Below are 21755 nucleotides of genomic sequence, written 5' to 3'. Positions count from 1 at the left end.
TGCTGCTGCAAAATTCATAATTTAAACCCTCTTCCCACTTATTTCAGCCTAAATTGGGTGAATGAAGATCATTTCTCCCTTTTACTTAACTATGTCAGTCTTTTTTCTCAAGGTTTTCTCAGGGTTCCATATAAAGTCATATAATTCAGAACCACTCAAAGTCCAGCACAAACAAAACCATTTTCCTTTCTCCTTTTCCCATCTATTATTTTCTGTTCTTATAGGAAAATCCACTAAATTTCTCTGCCACTTTCCCTATTTCTCAACCACAATCACTAAATATTTATTTAATACAAACCATGTGTATATTTACAACATTAAGTTGGCATTCAAAGATTTGCTGAATGAATACACTCGTTGTTTTGAATTATTTTTCATTGAATTCACGAATTTACTGTGTGGTTCTGTAATGTATAGAGACTAATTCTCTCTACAAAAATTTAGACAACATAATGAGAAACCTGGCTTGCATTCTTTCCTCAGTCTCATGACCCGCAATGAATTTGCTTGAAAACCTCTAAAATAATGAGTTCTATAATGAAAGGAACTTTTGGAAGAAAACATAAAAGTCTGAGCAAAGAACATTCCATGTTTTCTATACCCAGGAACCCCTGAATGGAATGATATTCTGTTTAATTTTTGCAAAACTATTCTTGCCTCAGAGAAAATTTCTAGCTTATAAAAGATCTCAGTCTAAGATATAGTACAGGGATAAACAATTATTGGGCTCAGGAAAAGTTTACATAAAGTTATAAAAAAAATAGATACACAGCAGGAGGTGAAGGGAAGTGAGGCTTAAATGGAAAGCACTCTTAAGTTTCTGATTTTAGTGTCATTCCTTTCATACCCAGCCATACCTTCTGAAAAAATGATGAAATATGTGTGATCTGTCTCCTTTCTTTTAGTTCAGATGCACTTTACTCGTATCTTCAGGAAATATTTATTAAATGATGACAACTTAACACCAAGTAAATATTTATTAACTGATGACTGGTAGGCAATGTGAAAACATACCTAAAGAAATGCATGGTGCCTGAGCCAAGGAGCTTCCTCTAAGGGAAACCAAAAGAATCATAGAAACATAGCAATATAATAGATCTAAAGCCAAAGATGATTGAGGCTCTAAAAATTATTGACTGAAGGAGTCTATCCTGAGTGACTGCCTGGATGCAACTGGTATCTTGATTTCCGTCTGACCTCTTCTCCTTTATCGGAGTATATTAAACTAGTTTGCTAGATTTACCCTGAAACCAAAGGTGACATCATGACTTTCCATGACTCTGAGTGATCAATGGGGTGAGAGTAAAACAAACAAGGTTCTGTTTTTGGTTTTTTTTGTTACTTGGATGAATATTAATAGTAGTAGCATCTGTACATGTGCGTTGCTCAGTTGCTAAGTCATGTCTAACTCTTTGTGACCCCATGGACTGTAACCACCAGGCTTTTCTGTCCATGGGGTTCTCTAAACAAGAATGCTGGAGTGGGTTGCCATTTCCTCCCCCAGGAGATCTTCCCCACCCAGGGATCAAACCCACATCTCCTGCAATGAGGGGCAGATTCTTTACCACTGAGCCACCGGGGAAGTATAACCTATGTGTTTATTTTCACTGTCTCTTAAAAAATTTAGGGACCAGTACTTTGAATTATATTTTTCTCAGAATGCTGCTTTATGAAAATCTTTATTATCTTCTTGATTTTCCTCAGCAATCTCATTTTCTATACTCCCACAGCTTCTTCCCACCCCCTACCACATGCTTCGGAATTACTGAAACATTGAGTTCTTGTCCCTAACCCTGCCCCAATCCTGTTTCCCATGTCTTTGTGCTCTGAACACACTGTTCTTATGCCTTGGGTATATTTCTTTCTCTTTCCTTCTTGAAGATAATTTCATCTATAAATATGTCCTGGTGTTTCCTAAAAGAATTTATTCATTTCAAAAAACTTTATATTTAAATATGCTATTTTCTAGGTACTATACTAGATACCAGTGAGATAAAATTGAGTGAAAAAAAAAAAAAAAACAGATCCCAGACTTAAGGACTCACATAGGAAAGATAAATATGTAAACAAATGGTTATGATAGAACATGATAATACTCATAATGTAGAAAACAGAGAAAGGTTACTGCTAGTACAAAGGAGGTACTGTTTCATTCTGGAAGAGCAAGGAATGAATAAATATGTTCAAATATGCAATACAGGTTGAGTAGAGTTTTCAAACTCTAAAGTGGAAGGCCATCAGTGCTGGAGGGGATAACAGAGAAAGGAGGAACCTATGCTCCTAGATTTACCACACCCCACTCCTAGTTCTAATGTGATCATCTCTTACCACTTGGCCATGAACTTCACCAAGTCAGGTTTTCATTCTCGTCATCTCGTTCTATCCACTGAATTGGTACTCAAAATGCTTTTGAATGAATAATTTCATAAAATTCTCTCCAACTTCACAATCTATCATTGAAAAGATGAGTAAGCAGTTTTATATCTGACATGCTCCTCAGTATCAACCAGGTCTGCAACACAAGATACACCTAAAGTGAGTTTCAAATAGGTCAAATATGTCTTCATTAACAGGTGCATCATGTATGCTAATGGTCTGTAGCTGGGCAGATATGTAGTGATATTGGTGGTGGATTGGATGCGTTTGGGATGGTTGATGGTATGTTAAATTTGGAAACCAGTGTTCTGACTTTGAAATTTTAAAAGTCACACCTTGTCACTGACATCAGTACTCAAGGCCTGGGTGAGGCAGGTGGGTGGAAGGAGTAGGAAGATGGAATAGGTTCCGTTCAGGCGGTGAAAGAACTAAAGAGATGGTTATACAAAAGAAAGTGTGAACCACGTTCTACATTTCCATTCTCGTTTAAAGGGTCTGTACTGTGTGGCTGTGAAATTCAGGGTCTGGTTATGCTAGACTGTGGCTGATGTGGAGTTTGGGAAAGGAAAGTTGGGGCAATTTGTGGTTTTAAGGCCAAAGACTGTTACCTTTTAAAATACAGAGCGACTTTAAAGAATAAAACTGAAAACAGACAATATGAGAAGAACAAGTTTTTGCATGGCATTCCTCAGAAGAAATAATACACTTGTTATGCATTACAGTCTGTGCTCAAAATGCTATTTCAGCATTCTGGGTATTAAAAAAAGAACCTTATGTGGTCTTGTGGTGAACGACTGTGAAGGATTATTTAAAGTAAACTGTAGGGAAATATAAAACAAACCCAGCTAATTTATCACAACAGTGAAGATGCATAAATAAGATGTTTATGAATAACAAGGAGAGCTTACCTATTATTTCAAAAAAATTCATTTTTAGTAGAAAATCTGCCACATTTTATTTAAAGGAGAATGACCTCTATTTTTTCCCCACATCTCTATAGCCTCTGGTACAGCCTTACTTATTACTATGAATATAACATGATGGTTATTTTGGAAATGTTTTAATTACATGACAAGCCTCTGGGAATCTTGGCTTAAGAGATATATAACTTCACACCCAAGACTAATATTGCCTTAAGCCTGGGAGCTCAGGAACTCTGCAAAGGTGGCTGCCAATCAGTGGCCAATCGAAGAGACAATGGATGATGAGAGTGAAGATATGCCTCTGTACCTTGTGATTCTTTCATCGAAGAAAACCGCATGGCATCTCTCTGGCCAAGTGGTTTCATGCATAAACATCCTAAACAGTTTTTCATAGAAAGACTTCCCTGGTGGTCTGGTGGTTGAGAATCCACCTGCCTACGCAGAAACACAGGTCCAGGAAGATTCCACATGCCATGGGGCAACTAAGCCTGTTCACCACAACTACTGAGCCTGTGTGCTCCACAACAAGATAAGCTTCTGCCATGAGAAGCCCGTGCACCACAACTAGAGACTAGTCCCTGCTTGCTGCAACTAGAGAATGCCCACATGCAGCAACAAAGACCCAACACAGCTAAAAATAATTTTAAAGGCACCAATAATAGCTTTGGATTTTTATCTGAGTCCTTAATATTCATGTTATATTTCTGAAACCAACATGCCAGTTCCTGTAACACTGACTGTCAATTGTCCAGCAAACAGTTTCCCTCTCCCTTCTGGTCACACAGTTAGACTGCATTTCTCAGCTTCTCTTGCAGTTAAACTAGAACCATCATTATCACTTGTTGTTCAGTTGCTAAGTCCTGTCCGACTATTTGTGACCCCATGGACTGCAACAGGCCACAGGCTTCCCTGTCCTTCACTATCTCCTGGAATTTGCTCAAACTCATGTCCACTGAATGGATGATACCATCCAATCTGTTGCCCCCTTCTCCTCCTGCCCTCAATCTTTCCCAGCATCAGGGTCTTTTCCAATGAGCCAGCTCTTCACATCTGCTGGCCAAAGTATTGGAGGTTCAGCTTCAGCATCAGTCTTTCCAATGAATATTCAGGGTTGGTTTCCTTTAGGATTGACTGGTTTGATCTCCTTGCTGTCCAAGGGACTCTCAAGAGTCTTCTCCAGCACCACAGATCAAAAGCATTACAAGTGATCTCTGGCAAATTTCCAGCCTGTGAAAACTCCCCTCCTGATCCTTATCTTACCTCTTTCCTTATGTACCAGGTGAATAGAGAAGTCTCCTAGGATCTAGAAGGTGGTAAAGCCACAATGTGGAAGGAACCTTGCTCCTGAATGAATAAGCAGACTTCTTTTCACGTTTACGTTTCCAAAATCCAACTTTATTGTGTTAAGTCACTCAGATTTGAGGTTGTTTGTTACAGTAGTTAGCCTGTAATTTATTCAAATACAAAATCTTTCTTGTGTCCTTTTTACATTTCTCTTTCTTAAGCAAATTTTAGCTGGTTTATCTTCTTGTGCCTAATAAATGAGAGGAAGTAAACTAGCAAAAATAAATATTTTCATTATTGAGAAATATGATAGGATAAGTAGCTAAGTTAAGAACACCCTTTTAAGGATGATATTAAATATAACCAAGTCATAGATGCCTTCATCATGTTTGGAAAACAGCTGTTGAAGAAAACAACGTATAAGCAATTCATATTGATGAAATTTTTTTCTGATATGATGAAACATAGATCAGGCATGAAAATGTGCCATGAGTAACCTATATCACTGATCATTAATCCAGGTCTCCTTGTGTCACGTTAAAGACAGCCAAGACTTTTAAACTCTCTTTGGAAACTCTTGTATCATGAAAACAAGTTCATGCTTCTTGGAACAGGTTTATTTATTCTAGCTATACTATCCTGAAAGCCTCAGAAAAGTTTTGAGTTCTTGGAAACATTGAGTCTTTTAGAAATCTGAGCTGCCAACACAGTCCAAGTGTCCTTTAAGTAAATTCCACAGTGATGCGGAATAAGATGTGGCAGTCATAAAGGTGTTTGTTGAATACTCTCATTATTCACCTTCTACTGGAAAGTTACATATATGAAAGCCCTACACCTTATCACCATCACATCCATTAAAAACCCATCAGGTTAGGAGAGGGAGACTTCACCAGTTAAAGAGACAGCACATGGAAATTCATAGAAAGGACAGGTTTCAATACATCATCCTCAAGATGTGATACTCTCAGAAGTTTGCACCACTGCTCTTTTACAAAATCTTTGATTTGCTTTTGATATGCATTTTCACCCTTTCAAATGCAACCAGATCTCAATACATATCACATTTTTAATGAGAAGAAGCAAGCAGGTGTTGATGTGTTATATATAACTGTTACAATTCCAGCTACTTTTGTCTAATGGATAAGAATATCACTTTTCAACAATACACTAAAGAAAATAAAAACCAAATAGAAACTTGTTCTTGTATTTGTTTTCTAGAGAGGACATGTTTATCTGATTGCTTTCAGATATTTTGGGAGACTGTTGAAAATTAGCAACATTTAGAAAATACTGAGAAGACACTAATGTGAATCAAGCTCACATTATTAATAATTTGTATATTACTTAATTACCCATGTTTCTTTCTTGAAAACATCTCTGAGTGGAAATATTTGTTCCTTGATACACATCACGGGTTGACGTTTCTATTATTGAAATTCACACTATCAAAGTGATGAGTTTTTACCATAAGTACTTCAACTGCTGTCCTTTTCAAAACATCCATGATAGGAATATATGCACTTTAAACCCATGAAAGGGTTGATATAACAGTGTTGCAATATTTGCCCACAATTATCAAAAATGCTAACTTACGTGATGCTATTGGCTACAACAATAGCATCATAATCAGCAACAAAGTATTTATTAAATGTGTAGTCTCTATAAATAAAATGTTTGGGGATAAAGGTAGAGGAGTTGTGTGACATGTATTCAAAGAAATTACGGATTATTGGAAAATATGAAAAATCAATGTGAGAGTAATGACTACAAATACACGAAACTTTAAAAATAATCCATGTCTACAAAGTTTCACTGACAGCCAGTCTGAGCAGACCAAAAAGTCACTGCTCACACAAAAATTGGACCCACGTTGGGTAAGTGCACATATTCAGCAATAGGAGGTGATCTTGGGAGGTAAGTCAGTGGGTCCATCCAAGTCTGAGTGCTTGAAAATGAGCCTTAGTCATGCAGGTTTTCTGAAATGTGCCCTTTCTCAGTTTGAGGAAATTCCCTTCTATTGCTAGTTTGCTGACTGTGTCATAAATGGATGTTGAATTTGGTTAGCTTTTTTTATACATATTATGATTATCACAAACACACACACAGATTACCTCATTTATTCTGGCAGTATGGTGATTTTGTCTTGATTCGTGAATGTTCAAGTAGCCTTGCACTTTGGGAATAAAACCTTCCTGGTTATCGTGTATGTATACACATTTCATATATAAGTGCTGGCTTTTATTTGCTGGCATTTTGTTCGGTTTTGCATCTATACTCTTGAGGGTTATTGAGCTATACATTTTTTCCCCACAATGTCTTTGTCTTGTTTTGGTGTCATGGTAATAACAGCTTCATAAATTGTGTTGGAAAATGTTAGCTCCTCCTCTAATGTCTCAAAGAGTTTGTGTAAAATTGGTGTCGCCTTTTTCTTAAATGATTGATAGAATTCACCAGTTGAAGCTATGTGGTCTGGGAATTTTTATTTTGAGAGTAATTTTAGATTATCAATTCAATTTGTTTAACACATATAGCTATTTATATTTTCTATTTATTCTAGTGTTAGTTTTGGTAATTTTTATCTTTCAAACAACTTTTTTTTATTTCATCTGAGTTGTCAGCTTTACTGGCTTAGTGCTTTTTATAATATTGCCTCAATATTAATATATTTAATGAATTTACAATGTTCAGTGGTATCATCACTTTCTTTCCTTCTGTTGGCTTCCTTTCTCTCCAATCAGGTATGTGTGAACATAAATGTCTTCCAGGCCTCTGTGAACTTGGGGGGCTGTTCAGCTTGCAGCATCTCAATGTTTCTTCTTTGCTGAGCCTTTTGAAGTTTCCGTCTGCTTTTTTCAACCAGAGATTCATAAAGACCCCTAACAGATCCTGATAGCTCTTTCTTGCATTGTTCCTCTATATTGCTCTGCATCACAAATTCTAGCCACCTCAGCCAAATTCTAGCCATCACAAATTTGCATCACAAATTCTAACCACCAGCATTCCAAGACCTGTCTCCTCATATCAGTGATATGACTGTTTCCATCTTTGGTCCATTACATGCCTCCAGACTGAAAACCAAGGTGATTGGATGGCTTACCTTGTTGGTTTCCTTTTTCAGGGCTTCCCTGATAGCTCAGTTGGTAAAAAATCCACCTGCAATGCAGGAGAACTCGGTTCGATTCCTGGGTCAGAAAATCCACTGAAGAAAGGATAAGCTACACACCTCAGTGTTATTAGGCTTCCCTTGTGGCTCTGCTGGTAAAGAATCCACCTGCAATGTGGGAGACCCGGGTTCAATCCCTGGGTTGAGATGATCCCCTGAAGAAGGGAAAGGCTAACCCCTCCAGTATTCTGGCCTGGAAAATACCATGGGACCAGATTTCCATGGAAAGTCCACAGGAATTCCATGGCACTGCCTGTCATCCAACATCTGAAAACAGCTATTTCATATATTTTGCCCAGTTTACCGGTTGTTTGGAGTCCTAGTAAGTCTGGTACCGCTTAATCTGCCATGCCCAGAAACATTAGTGTTTTACTAAAGATGGGAGAAACTGAAACTCAGATAGTTATTTTTTTCAGTGTACACTGCTAATAAACATGACTAAACCCTCTACCTATACTTTTTCCACTCCATCATGTTGCTTCTCAACTTATCCAGCAGATGTTTATGGAACACATAGAAAGAATTTTGCTAAATTTAAGATAATCCCTCAAATTTATGTAATTGGAACAAAATGATATATTCACATGAAACAGTATAAGACAGTGAATTATACAGTCTGTACTGGCAAAGTTTAAAGAAGATGGGAGACAACATGTTTTTTAAAGTTGTTTTAACAGAGGAAAATTATTGCATGTAACTGAAGTATAAATAAAACAAAGAGAGAAAATATAATGCTGAGAAAATGTCCAATGGTTGACATTGGTGAGTACTTTCTGATTTTAATGTCTTGATGTCAACTGTATTAGTCTCACTGGGGTAAAGTCAAGTCATTTTTATCTTTTTGTCTTCTCTGCAGCCCCCTGAAAGAAGTCTATTTGAGAATTATTTACTGACTCCATTATAAAGCAGAGTTCCTAAAAGCTGATTTATTTTAATCATATTAAAGTCCTTAATAATTTTAAAAAGATACATTTTAGCTTTAGTGGACAACTGAAAATTTTTTAAAGCAACAGCTTCCACAGAAAATAATTAAGATCATCTAAAAATTTCAATGTAATTGAATTAGTTATTTAAAATTTGGTTTACTCAAGAATTTATTTAATAATTTAAGTCATCTCTATATGGAAGAACAGACTTGGTAAAAAGCCAAGAAACAAACATATCACAAAAGAATCTACCTATGAGATTTATTATTGTTAAGTGTCAAAATGTGCATCTCATTGTATAAGCAAGTGACATGCCCATCACAAAGCAGAATTCCATGAGTTTGAGAGATTTAAATAAATACTAACCTCCCATATATTATGGTTGCTGTGAAATACACAGAAATGGGAGCCTCTTGGCTACTTCTCAGGTCTATTCTGCATTTCCTGTATTTGTAGGTGCGTTAAGTGTTACAGGTAGATTTTTTCCCCCATCTCTCTAGTTGTTTCTAGTGTTGGTAGTCATTTGACTCTTACTAAAATAAGAAACTAGTTTGTTGATCTTCAGGCAAAAAGACACAAAATTATTAATGTCTTCTTAGAATGCTTATGCACATAGGATGAGAAAGAATTCCAACATGAGTGCAAAGAGAAGAAAGTAAAATTAGTACGTAAAGATGGTTTTTGGAGCAGATGCATTGAGCGCACATTTGCCTCTAAGCCTCAATGTTTAAGAATCTATCTCTCAGTGAATCATAATTTCTAAATTAAAGGTAGAAAAAAAAACTGTTGAGGATCCTTTCCACCCTGACTCATGCGATGCATGTGATGGCTTATGGTTCATTGTGTGTGTGTGTGTATGTAAGTCACTCAGTCGTGTCCGACTCTTTGTGACCCCAGGGACTGCAGTCTGTCAGGCTTCTCTGTCCATGGGATTGTCCAGGCAAGAATACTGGAGTGGGTTGCCATTTCCTTCTCCAGGGGATCTTCCCAACCCAGGAGGGTATGGTTCATTATTATCACGTTTTCCCAAAAATGCTAATTAACCATCTTGATAGGTTGAGAGAAAACAGTGGCTACGGTCCTGACGGTCTGAGCTGGACAGTCAACAGCACACATGGAAATCACATGTGTTTGCAAACTTATATGACTGGAGTAGAATTAAAAATGAGGTCTGTATATGTATGTGTCAGGGGTCTCCTGACTGCAAGCTGTAAGAAGAGCTCACTCAAACTTTATTCAGCATAAAAGACTCCTTTGGTGAGGTGGCTGGAAGGAGCTGACATGAACAAGTGAAAGTCGCTCAGTGGTGTCCGACTCTTGCGACCCCATGGACTGTAACCTGCCAGGCTCATCTGTCCATGAAATTCTCCAGGGAAGAACACCGGAGTGGGGAGCCTTTCCCTTTTCCAGGGGATCTTCCCTACCCAGGGATCAAACCCACGTCTCCCGGATTGCAGGTGGATTCTTGACCATGTGAGCTACCAGGGTGCTGAGGTGAGCTTTCCGCATTGTGAGCTGAGGGACCAGCACTGGCACTCTCTTCCGTCCACCAGGACTTGGGAATCTGAATGATCTAAATCGGGATCCTCTAACTTGGTACTCTTCACATTTGGGGCCAGCTCATTCTTTCCTTGGTGGGGAGGGAGGCCTGTTCTATGTATTGTAAGATGTTTAGCAGCTTCTTCAGCCTCTGTGCCATAGGTTCCAGTATTTTCTTCTGCTTGAGTTTGACAACCACTAATGTCTCCAGACATTGGTAAAGATCCCACGGAGGAAAACACTGTCACCAGCTGAGAACCACTGGCTTAGAGATTAATAGCATATACTGCATAGGTTCCAATTCTGTCACTTTCTGGCTGTGTGAACTTGAGCAAGTTATTTCAGTCTCTGTACTTGAATTTATTTATCGATCTAATGATGGTTATACCATTATCTACAAAATAAGGATATTCTGATGATTTGTTGTTGTTCAGTTCAGTTCAGTCGCTCAGTCGCGTCTGACTATTTGCAACCTCATGAACTGCAGCACACCAGGCTTCCCTGTCCATCACCAACTCCCGGAGTCCACCCAAACCCATGTCCATTGTGTTGGTGATACCATCCAACCATCTCGTCCTCTGTCATCCCCTTCCCCTCCTGTCTTCAATCTCTCCCAGCATCAGGGTCTTTTCCAGTGAGTTGGCTCTGAGCATCAGGTGGCCAAAGTATTGGGCCTTCTGCTTCAGTGTCTTTGCTTCCAAAGAATATTCAGGGCTGATTTCCTTTAGGATGGACTGATTTGATTTTCTTGCAGTCCAAGGGACTCTCAAGAGTCTTCTCCATCGCCACAGTTCAAAAGCATCAGTTCTTTGGCACTCAGCCTTCTTTATGGTTCAACTCTCACATCCTTACATGACTACCGGAAAAACCATAGCTTTGACTGCATGAACCTTGGTTGGCAAGTAATGTCTCTGATTTTTAATACTCTAAGTTTGTCATAGCTTTTCCTCCAAGGAGCAAGTGGCTTCCAGTTTCAAGCAGCTTCCAATTTCACCATCATTCTGAGGATTGAGATCATACAAATTAAATTCTCAGAACAGTCTTTAAATGCTTGTACCTAGTCAGGCTTCAGGTGTTGCTAGCCCTTAATACTAACAGCAACGTTCCCTTCATTTTGTAAAGAAATGGCTTCTGGCAGCACCACATTAAAAAGAAGTAGCTTAATAACTTCAGCGAAATCAACAGCATTTTTCTCCCAGGTTATCAACTAGTCCAGTTTGGGTCATTCGACTGTGTCTTGAACTAAGTACAGCTGCCAAAGGGATGGAGTCATGTGAATGGTGAGGCTTGTGTCAAACCAATTTCATAGCTAAAAGTAGAGATTTTATTCCAAAGAAGTGAGATGGACAAGCATAATGGGCAGGCAAAGTTGAAACATACCGCGGACCTCTTAAGTGTAGAAAACATGTGCAAAGTAGGCTTCCTACCTTGGCAACTATCCTCCAGTCATGAAAACCCATCTCTAGTCACATTTTGGTGAGTTTTCTGGGATAAAGAGGTCAGCAAACTATCAGACCAGACAATGTCAAGATGTGCCAAGAAAATGACCCTCTGGAAAGGCATCAAAGGCAGACCTGCTATCCTCAAAACTAGAGTGGCAGAAGGAATGGACATAGCTGTTCTTTGCCAGTTTTGTAATGAGAAAGACAAAGCTGGAACAGTCCTGACCAAAGCCGCCTTTCACTGAGTTCTTCCAAGGGGTAGATTCTACATTGTTTGATCTCAATCAATAGAGCATTTCTGCATGGTCATTGATATGATTCCCATTTTTAAAATGAGGAGACTGAAGATTTTCTAGGAAGGAGGAGAAAATTTGCCCAAGGTTCGCCTCCAGTAAAGGATGAAGCCAGAATTCAAGCTCAAGCCTGTCTGACTTCACAGTTCTTATTCTTCATCCCCACATTTCCAGCCCGGAGTCTGGCCAAAATGCACAGGAAATCCAAGCTGCTGGATTTGGAGGTGGGTGGGCACATGCTTCCTGAAGAAGACAGAGCATTAATTAGGGATTCTCTGGTTGGTAAATGAGCCTAACAAGCACTAAACTGTGAGAAATCCCCAAATTTCACATACTAGGGATGGAAGTCCATGCAAGATGAGTCCTCCCTGTCAGAGATTCACTTCTTTTGTCTTAGAGTTGTCTTGAGTATTTGCACTTTCAGACATTGCCTTTGTTTAACGACCCAGCTCAATTCAACTTCTATTCAGGGGTAGACTTAGACAAGTAGTCACCACGGATAAAAAGAAAACAAATTTCAAATAATAAAATATGTACACTTTTCCCCATACCTTCATTACATAAACTGCCTGTGACAGAACAGTTCAGTTTCATTGGAATTGCTTTTCATGTCAAAGTTTCCTCCTTTATTTGTGATTGGATAGCACTAGTTACTCCTACTTGGTAAAGTCTTGATCCAGGTCAGGTGTACCCAGATATCCATATTGTGTGTGTAATACTGCAATGAACATGGGGTTGCAGATAACTCTATGAGATCCTAATTTCAATTCCCTTAGATACCAACATAGAAGCAGAATTGCTGAAGCATATGATATTGAACAAGTTTCTTAATTTCACTGGTCTTTAGTTTTCTCATCTGTAAAGCAGTTTAATAGGATTTCCCAGGTGGCTCAGTGGTAAAGAATCTGCCTGGGTCGGGAAGATCCCCTGGAGAAGGAAAGGGCACCGACTCCAGTATTCTTGCCTGGGAAATTCCATAGACAGGGAAGCCTGGCAGGCTACAGTCCATGGGGTGGCAAAGAGACATGACTTAGCAACTAGATAATAACAACAACAAAGAGGGCTAATAGATAAACCCTTTTCCTAGGATTCTGAGGGTCTTATAAAATGATCTTTTAAGTAGGACTTGGCCCATACACACACAGTTTCATGAGTTTTCTTTCCTTTCCCCACTCTTTCTGTGAGCTCTTCCTATGTTCTCTAGAAGAAATAAAATGGAATAGTTAAGTGAACAGGCATTGGAGTTTATGCTCTATCACTTAACTTCCTGACTGGACAAGATACTTAATCTTATCTTTAACATGTGAATTAAGGGGCTTCCTTGATGGATCAGTGGTAAAGAATCTGTCTGCCAGTGCAGGAGACATCGATTTGATCCCCGATCTGGGACTATCCCACAGGCCACAGAGCAACTAAGCCTGTGCACCACAATTGAGCCTGTGCTCTAGAGCCTGAGAGCCACAACTATCGAGCCCACAAGCCACACCTACCGAAGCCTGCATGCCCTAGAACCTGTGATCCGCAACAAGAGAAGCCAGCGCTCCGAGAAGCCTGGGCACCACAACAAGGGAAAAGCTCAGGCACCAAGAAAGGCCCAGCAAAGCCAAAAATTAATAAATAAATGAAAGTATTTTAAAATGTGAGTTAATAATTGAACCCTCTTCACAGGGTAATAAAATGAAATGAGGTAATTATGTAAAATGCTTATCCTGAGCCTTTCTCAAACAATGATGGTAAATACTGGCATGTTTACCATACCAAGCCTTTGCGGGGATGCATTCCATGGGCAGGCTCCATCCTAATTCATTCTGGAGCCAGTCTGGACCAAAACAGGGTACTATCTATCAGTCTCACGCCACAAGCTAAGTGATCTAGATCAGTCTGTAATAGTATTTTTGTAGATACATTTATGCATTTTAATTCTCCCCTTAAAAATTCATTTCCTTTACATTATTTTTTCTTCTAGACTGCCCTGTGGTGCAGTGCCCCAAGGCATGAAATTGAGACTTCTTGACATCTTTAGCAAGACATGAGATTGAAAGTTGTATTTACAGAACCAGATGTAATGGTTTAAATTAAGGAATCCAGAGAGAAAAGAAAGGGTCAAAAATGGGGTCAGGGAGTCCACCTCTTCTACCACTGGAGAATGGCAGAAAGAGAAAGATGACATGTGGAGGAAAGGAAAGTCATTACATGTCATGAGTCTTGATGGCTTCTTTGGGGCTGCAGTTTGGAGAGGGCAGATGTATTAGAAAAGTGTAGGAATTATTATAAGGAAAAGGGAATTCTGTCCAGATTCCAAGTGAGACTCTAGAACAGACCTTCCCTTGGTAGTTCTCTTCCACCCACATCCTTCTATGCTAACCCTACCTTACTAATCCCTAATGCATCTGTATGATAGTTAAGTTTGGCTTCCCAGCCTGGTTATGCAGAGAGAAGTCCTTCAACTCCTCTTTCATGGGCCATGCTCATATGCTCTGTGGCATGGAAGAGACCCAGGAGTTGACTTGTCCTCTTCAGAAGGAATTTAGAAGGCCTTCGACTGGAGATCCAGGAGGGTTGTGACAGCATATCCCATGCCAGGAGACTAGGTAGCACTACTTTAGCAGAGGCTGGAGATGAGCCATCCGGGCATGGGATGGATGGAAGGTGTGTCAGATCCAAGGAAAGGCAGGCCATCAGAGAGTGCTGCAAGATGCTGGCAAAGCCAGGAGAGGATGGGTCATGGCTTACCCTGGCCACAAACATCATCCACAACCAGAAAGGGCAAGAGGTGTTTCTGCATATCCCCACCCCCTATCTCCATGTGATTTTAATTTTTAGGAAAGTCACATTGATAGGTTAGTCTAGATTCCAATGGGCTGCGACCCTATAGTTAGAACTGCATCTGTTTGCATAATGAAGATGAAAAGTTATAGGAAATCAACTCTGTCATCCAATTTCTGACAGCTACAGCCACTCACTGTGGGCCAGACTTTGGGAATTTGCTTCCCTCTGAGTGCCAGTGATAAGAGCTGGCCAAAAGACAGGATGGGCAGTAGAGTGACCGAGCCCAGAGATGGCGTGCCCAGGGCCAGTGGCCAAGCAGGAACTGGCAAACTGGTCAGGAGACAAGAGCAATTGAGGCAGCTTAATTTGATTTTAATAAATTTGGGGACTTTATTTCCCTCAAAAAATAACAAAAACAGAAAAGAGAGAACCACTGCAAACATCCTTCATTAAACCCATTCATGCCTTGAGGCTAAATTTCAGCTCTGTGCTGATATGGGCATTCTTAGTTTCTCTTTAGTCGTGCTGTAAAAATGTATTTGCACATTGCAAAATACTCCACAGGCATAAACTTAAGTCCTGGTGCTTGTACATAAAGTACCCAAAATAAATTATGTCAAAAAATGAAACTGACAAATATTTAGTTATCTAGGCAAGGCACCATGAGAAATAGAAATAGGGAAAGGCATGTAGCTGACAATCAAGTTACAGTGGCAGGCACTAAGACTTGAGGAACTTGTGGCTGTCCACAGCAAGAAGAGGCAGTCTCAGACCGAACACAGTCAGTGACCAAGACACAAAGATGGGAGAGACCACAGCAGGGCCAGATAAAGGGAGGACCAGGTAGTCATTGGGGCAGATCAATCTACAAAGGATGCTATAAATCAGAAAAAAATGCCAACCTGACACTCCTTGTGTAATTTTCACACTGTAAATCAGCCCAGCTATCTCCAAGTAGGGAGTACTGTAGTAAGACAAGGGACAAACCCATCTCACTGGCACTATTAGCTTAGTAGAGGATTTTTTCAAGTTGGGAGGCACAACCCAGGCCAGCCTCCAGTCCTAATAGCAGCTTCCTGATGCCACCCTACATCAGAGTCCTTGGAAGCTGAAATTCTGTAATTACTTACAATAGCCAAGGCAGGGAAACAACCTAATTGTCTGTCAATGAATGAATGGAAAAAGACAATGTGGTATACATATACCACACACACACACATACAAGAATATTATTAAGCTCTGAGAAAGAAGAAAATCCTACCATTTGTGACAACTTAGATAAATTTTGAGGGCATCAGGCTAAGCGAAATGTCAGGCAGCAAAAGATATTGTGTGATCTTATGTAACAACATAAATGGGAAAAGAATTTGGAAAATAAAAGTTACATGTATGGGTATAACAGGAAAAAAATGTTTTACAAATCTAAGGGGAAAAAAAACACTGAATTGTAAAAAAAAAAAATTTTTTAATATTGTATGGTTTCACTTATATGTAAAATCTAAAAATGACAAACTCAGACCAACAAAGAATACAGGCTGGTTACCAAAGTTAGGGGTGGGGGTTGAGGAAATGGGAACATGTTGGTCAAAGGGTACAAACTTCTGGTTACAATAAGATGAACAAATTTGGGATATAATGTGCAGCATGGTGAGTGTAGCTAATAATAGTGCATCATACACTTGAATGTTGCTAAGAGAGGAGATTTTAAATGTTCTCACCACAAACAAGAAATAGTAACTATGTGACAGGACGGAGTTGTAGCCAATGCTATGATTTTGCAGCATATAAATGTATCAAATTAACACTTTCTACACCTTAAACTTAAACATTCAGAAAACGAAGATCATGGCATCCGGTCCCATCACTTCATGGGAAATAGATGGGGAAACAGTGGAAACAGTGTCAGACTTTATTTTTTTGGGCTCTAAAATCACTGCAGATGGTGATTGCAGCCATGAAATTAAAAGACGCTTACTCCTTGGAAGGAAAGTTATGACCAACCTAGATAGTATATTCAAAAGCAGAGACATTACTTTGCCGACTAAGGTACATCTAGTCAAGGCTATGGTTTTTCCTGTGGTCACGTATGGATGTGAGAGTTGGACTGTGAAGAAGGCTGAGCACAGAAGAATTGATGCTTTTGAACTGTGGTATTGGAGAAGACTCTTGAGAGTCCCTTGGACTGCAAGGAGATCCAACCAGTCCATTCTGAAGGAGATCAGTCCTGGGATTTCTTTGGAAGGAATGATGCTAAAGCTGAAACTCCAGTACTTTGGCCACCTCATGCAAAGAGTTGACTCATTGGAAAAGACTGTGATGCTGGGAGGGATTGGGGGCAGGAGGAGAAGCGGACGACAGAGGATGAGATGGCTGGATGGCATCACTGACTCGATGGACGTGAGTCTGAGTGAACTCCGGGAGTTGGTGATGGACAGGGAGGCCTGGCGTGCTGCAGTTCATGGGGTCGCAAAGAGTCAGACACGACTGAGTGACTGAACTGAACTGAACACCTTAAACTTACACAATGCTATGTGTCCTCTATATTTCAATAAAATTAGAAAAGTGTTAAAATATAAACTTAAGGTCACACAGCTGGAAATAGTAGACCTGGTTTTGAACTTGAGAAAGTCTAGGCTTTCCCTACAAGGCAGCCTTTCAAAGACAAAAACCTTGACCCACCCTGCATTGTATTATGGGGACTAAATTATATGATCCAAATACAGAGCAGTACCTATAGCACCTCATAGCTAGGTCAAATAAATAAATAAATTAGGATTTCCAAGTTGAATAGGAGAAAAACAGCTTGTTGTATTGGTGGAATGCTTTATACAAAACAAAGAAAGAACAACATTGTCACTCTCTTGTACAAACTGCACCAAGAGTTTGGGCTTGACAGAGAGAACAGGAGATCCTAATTCAGGAAGTGCCCAGGCAGAGAGGACTGAGAGGTGGGGAAATGGAAGGGCAGTGGCTGGGCTAGGGTGCCACAGCAGAGTGAAAACTGCTCTTTCATTTATGTGTGTTGGCCTGGCTGAGCAGAAGAGATATCCTTCCATCTCCCTTTGGGACAGATGACAACAAGCCCTATGTGAGACATGAAGTTGAGATTTATCCTTTGCCTGTTCTGAGAAGACAGCTAGCTCCAGCTTATGTCACCCTCATGTTGTAAATGTTGGTGCCCCAGGAACCTGATAAGCATCTCAAGAGAAGGGATTGTCTTCTACTCATTCGTAGACATACCAGGTGGGTAGGGAGATGTCTGTCAATAAGTATGGAATGAAAGAGTTGTCCCTGAAATGATCATTCACTTTCATTTCATTGTAGCATCTGAAAAGACATGCAGAAAAGGAAGCGTTGATTCTGCAACTCAGTGAATTTCCACAGAAACCCAGCTATGAGGTTGGACAGAGGAGCCTGGTGGGCTATAGTCCATAGGGTCACAGAGTTGGATACAGTCGAAGTGACTTAGCACACATCTTTATTCTCTTTCACGGACTCCCTAACATTTTCTTTTATCATAACCCCCACATCACCTCTTACTCATTCCCCTTGCCAGCAAACAACATTGCCTTTTCCTCCATGAGTAGCCTTGTAGTCGCCTAAACCCAGGGATGTGGACATTCATGCTCTCAGCTCACTTGCTTCTGTAGGTTTCTCACCAGCTCCCTTTAAAGCTTGTAACTACTTCTCCATACTCTGGCTTTGGCATTTTCCCCCCAGTGTACTTTGATGACACCGAGTGGTTCTGACATGTCCATATGCCTTGCTCTCTGCCATACATGAATGAGGAAATAGAGCAGGAAGACAGGAAAAGGAGTGGTGGGGAAAAGCAGGTGAGATAATGAGAGTAAACAGTCAAAGCAATCATTTAAGTTTGAGAAATGCAGACATTACTAAAAGCTGCAGAAAAGAAAACATTCTAACCCTTAAAATGATGGACAGAATGTGGAGGAGTATTACAGTTTACGAAAATACAAAGAAATTCAGGACAACACCCAGGAGGTAGGGTGGGGTGAGACAAACAAAATCAAATAGTGGCATGTTATTCTTTCAAAGGAGAGAAGAGAAATTAGCATGATGTGATCAGAGAGAACAGATTAAGCTCGAAGACAGTGGGGCTAAGCCTGAGTTATTGAGAGATCAGAGTAATTTAGGAGAAAAGAACCAGTTTCTTCCAAAGCTGCTGTCTAACTTCCTGACTCTGTGGCATTTCTCTTTCCACATCTCAGACCCACTGCAATGCCAGCTGTCTGTGATAGAGCGCTGCAGTGTTCACATTGGGAACCATCATGGCCAGCACTAGGAGCTGAGCTTAGGATCCTCAGATCATAAAAATGCTTCTCAGATCTGCCCCCATCAGCCCTGAGGTCAAGAACATACATATCATAGATCTAAGTAATAAATTATATCACGCTAACAACCATTAGAAAGATATATTCTGTTTCCCTACCTTGGCGAATATAGGTTTTTAATAATCTGGAAATTCAGCGTCTAAAATTAGAACTTTTGGAGTCCTTGGAGTACTCTAATGGAACTTGAAGATGCAGAGAAAGCTGGTTTTCAGTCCCCACAGCCTGCACTTCTCACAGACAGCCTCATTTCCCATATGGGCTTCATACTGTACCATACCACAGTTATATGGATATCATCACCTGCATACCCGAAGCCAAGTTTTTCACATATCTTCCCTGTGAACAGCCACCCCTTGGCTTCCATTGACCACTTCTGAAGATCACACCTGCCATTTCAGCAGCACAGTCCATCCACAGGAAGATGGAATCCCGGGGATTTTGTGCTGGCCGTTGAGAAATGTACAGCACGGTCAGGAAGCGAGGACAGAGTCTCTGCTTGGGCTCACCTTGTAACCAGGAATGCCCTTCACCTTGTGCAGAGGATGGCAGTCAGGGGATGACCAGAGAGAAGCCTTCAAAAGCCTGAAATCTGAGGCCTGTCTTGTGGTTGTAATTGTGCTTGCTAGCAGTTAAGCTGGGGAAACTACCAGTCTAAGCTGCATGCAACATATGGGAAGCACTGAATGCAGACAAAGTGATGAATGGTAAGGAGAGTTAAATGGTTATACAAAAAGGTAGCTAATTGAACTCTCAGAGCTCACAAATCTCTACCAGTTTCCTGGTCTTTAATAAATCCCACCCATGACCACCAGAAACCTGGACTCACTCTAAGTTTCTCCCATTCTCTTGCCACTATATTATGCTGCACCTATTCCATTTCCCAGATTCTTTTCACACAGATTGATGATGCAAGGCCCCCCTATGGTACACGGACTACAGACACTATGTAGGCTGATGTACTGAAGGCGAGAGGAGAGACCAACAGCCACATTCAGCCCCTTGTCAGGAACTCCGTACACATTTTCTTTTGGAAGAGACTGGCTCTTGAAGGGAAGATTCATGTCAGATAAGAGAGGAGTGGTTAGGCCTTTTTGAAATCTGTATGTCCTTGCACAAGAATCTATGAAAGGAGAAAAGGGATCAGGCTTTCTTTTGCTTATTTTTAGGGTGCTGTTGTTCAGTCACCCAGTCATAACCTATTCTTTGTGACCCTATGGGCTGCAGCATGCCAGGCCTCCCTGGCCCTCACCATCTCCCAAAGTTTGCCCAAGTTCATGTCCATTGCATTAAGTGATGCCATCCAACCATCTCATCCTATGAGGACGCCCTCTCTTTTTGCCCTCAGTCTTTCCCAGCATCAGAGATTTTCCAATGAGTCGGCAGTTTGCATCAGATGGCCAAATTACTGGAGCTTCAGCTTCAGCATCAGTCCTTCCAATGAGTATTCAGGGTTGATTTCCCTTAGGATTGACTGGTTTGATCTCCTTTTTAGGGTAGTTCATCCATAACATTAACCAGAGCCACACTCTTCAATGGAAATAAAACAGTATGCTTCTATAAGGTCATAAGGAACCTATCTTGTCTTTCTGCCTTTACACTTACGCTTTCTCCTATCATCCTTCCAAATCTTTGACAGGTTGACCAATTGGATTATATCTGAGAATCTTTCTTTCCAGGGAACTTTAAGAATCCCTTACACAGGATTGTAACTCAGCAAATACAGCTCTGCATAAACCTCAAGGCACAGGCTTCCAGCTTGGCTGGACTGAGGTGTGAGAACCCAAGTGTGATGTCAACCTACCATGTGGACAGTTTTAAGTCAGCTCCAATGTGTACTCAGCTGCCCAGCTCTAAATAGAGGTCTTGTGGGCCACACGGAACCTCAGCTGTTTTATAGCCATCCTCCCAGACTTCAAAGCACTTGGCCCAGATGAGCCAATGAAATCGGATATATATGTATATTTTTTATTTTTATTTTATGCTCCTCATGTCCAGGCAATTGGAATAAACTGTAAATTAGGTGTTACAGTACTGTAGTTTGGTTAGATGCAATGGTTTAGAAATGTAGCTTTAGTTTGTTATGAGATAATAGCTGCTTTGCTTTGTTGTGACAGTAGCAATAAAGTAAAGTTACTACGATGTAAAATGTGGTAACCAACCCAAACTACTGAAACACAGCTACAAATCAGGGGTGGCCCAACTCTGAGAACTTTATGCGGAGTGCCGTCTCTGAACAAGCAGCACAGAGAGCCTTGCTCTCATCGCCATCACATGGGTCATGTTGCTGCGGGTCAAACCATGGTCCTTAAACTACAGTGTAAAGCTCTGTTGGGAAAGAGAAAATTTTCATGCCATTAACTTCACATAGAAGGGAGGCTTTGTTGAGCCTAAGCTGGTATTCAGATGTGCCTGGACAAGTTCTTCAGAACTGGGATATGGTTCAAGGTCTCTAGGAACCAATTTTCTGAGAAAATTGGCTGGGGAAGTACTCTTTTGTACCATTGCCTGGGAGAAAGCCTGAGATGGAGAGGAAAGGATCATATTTATGTTAGATATTAGTCCTTCTTTTGACCTTATCCATGCATGCCTGTACCTTGTGGATGGTACTATAAGAAAAAGTTGAAATTTTGTTTTTTTGAAGGAACTGCAAGGAAAGGGGCTACCACACTGACTGTTTCACTGAGCTGG

This window comes from Oryx dammah, unplaced genomic scaffold (assembly GCF_014754425.2).
Source record: "Oryx dammah isolate SB20612 unplaced genomic scaffold, SCBI_Odam_1.1 HiC_scaffold_25, whole genome shotgun sequence".
NCBI classification, from domain to species: domain Eukaryota; kingdom Metazoa; phylum Chordata; class Mammalia; order Artiodactyla; family Bovidae; genus Oryx; species Oryx dammah.
Note: the sequence above shows the minus strand (reverse complement) of the source record.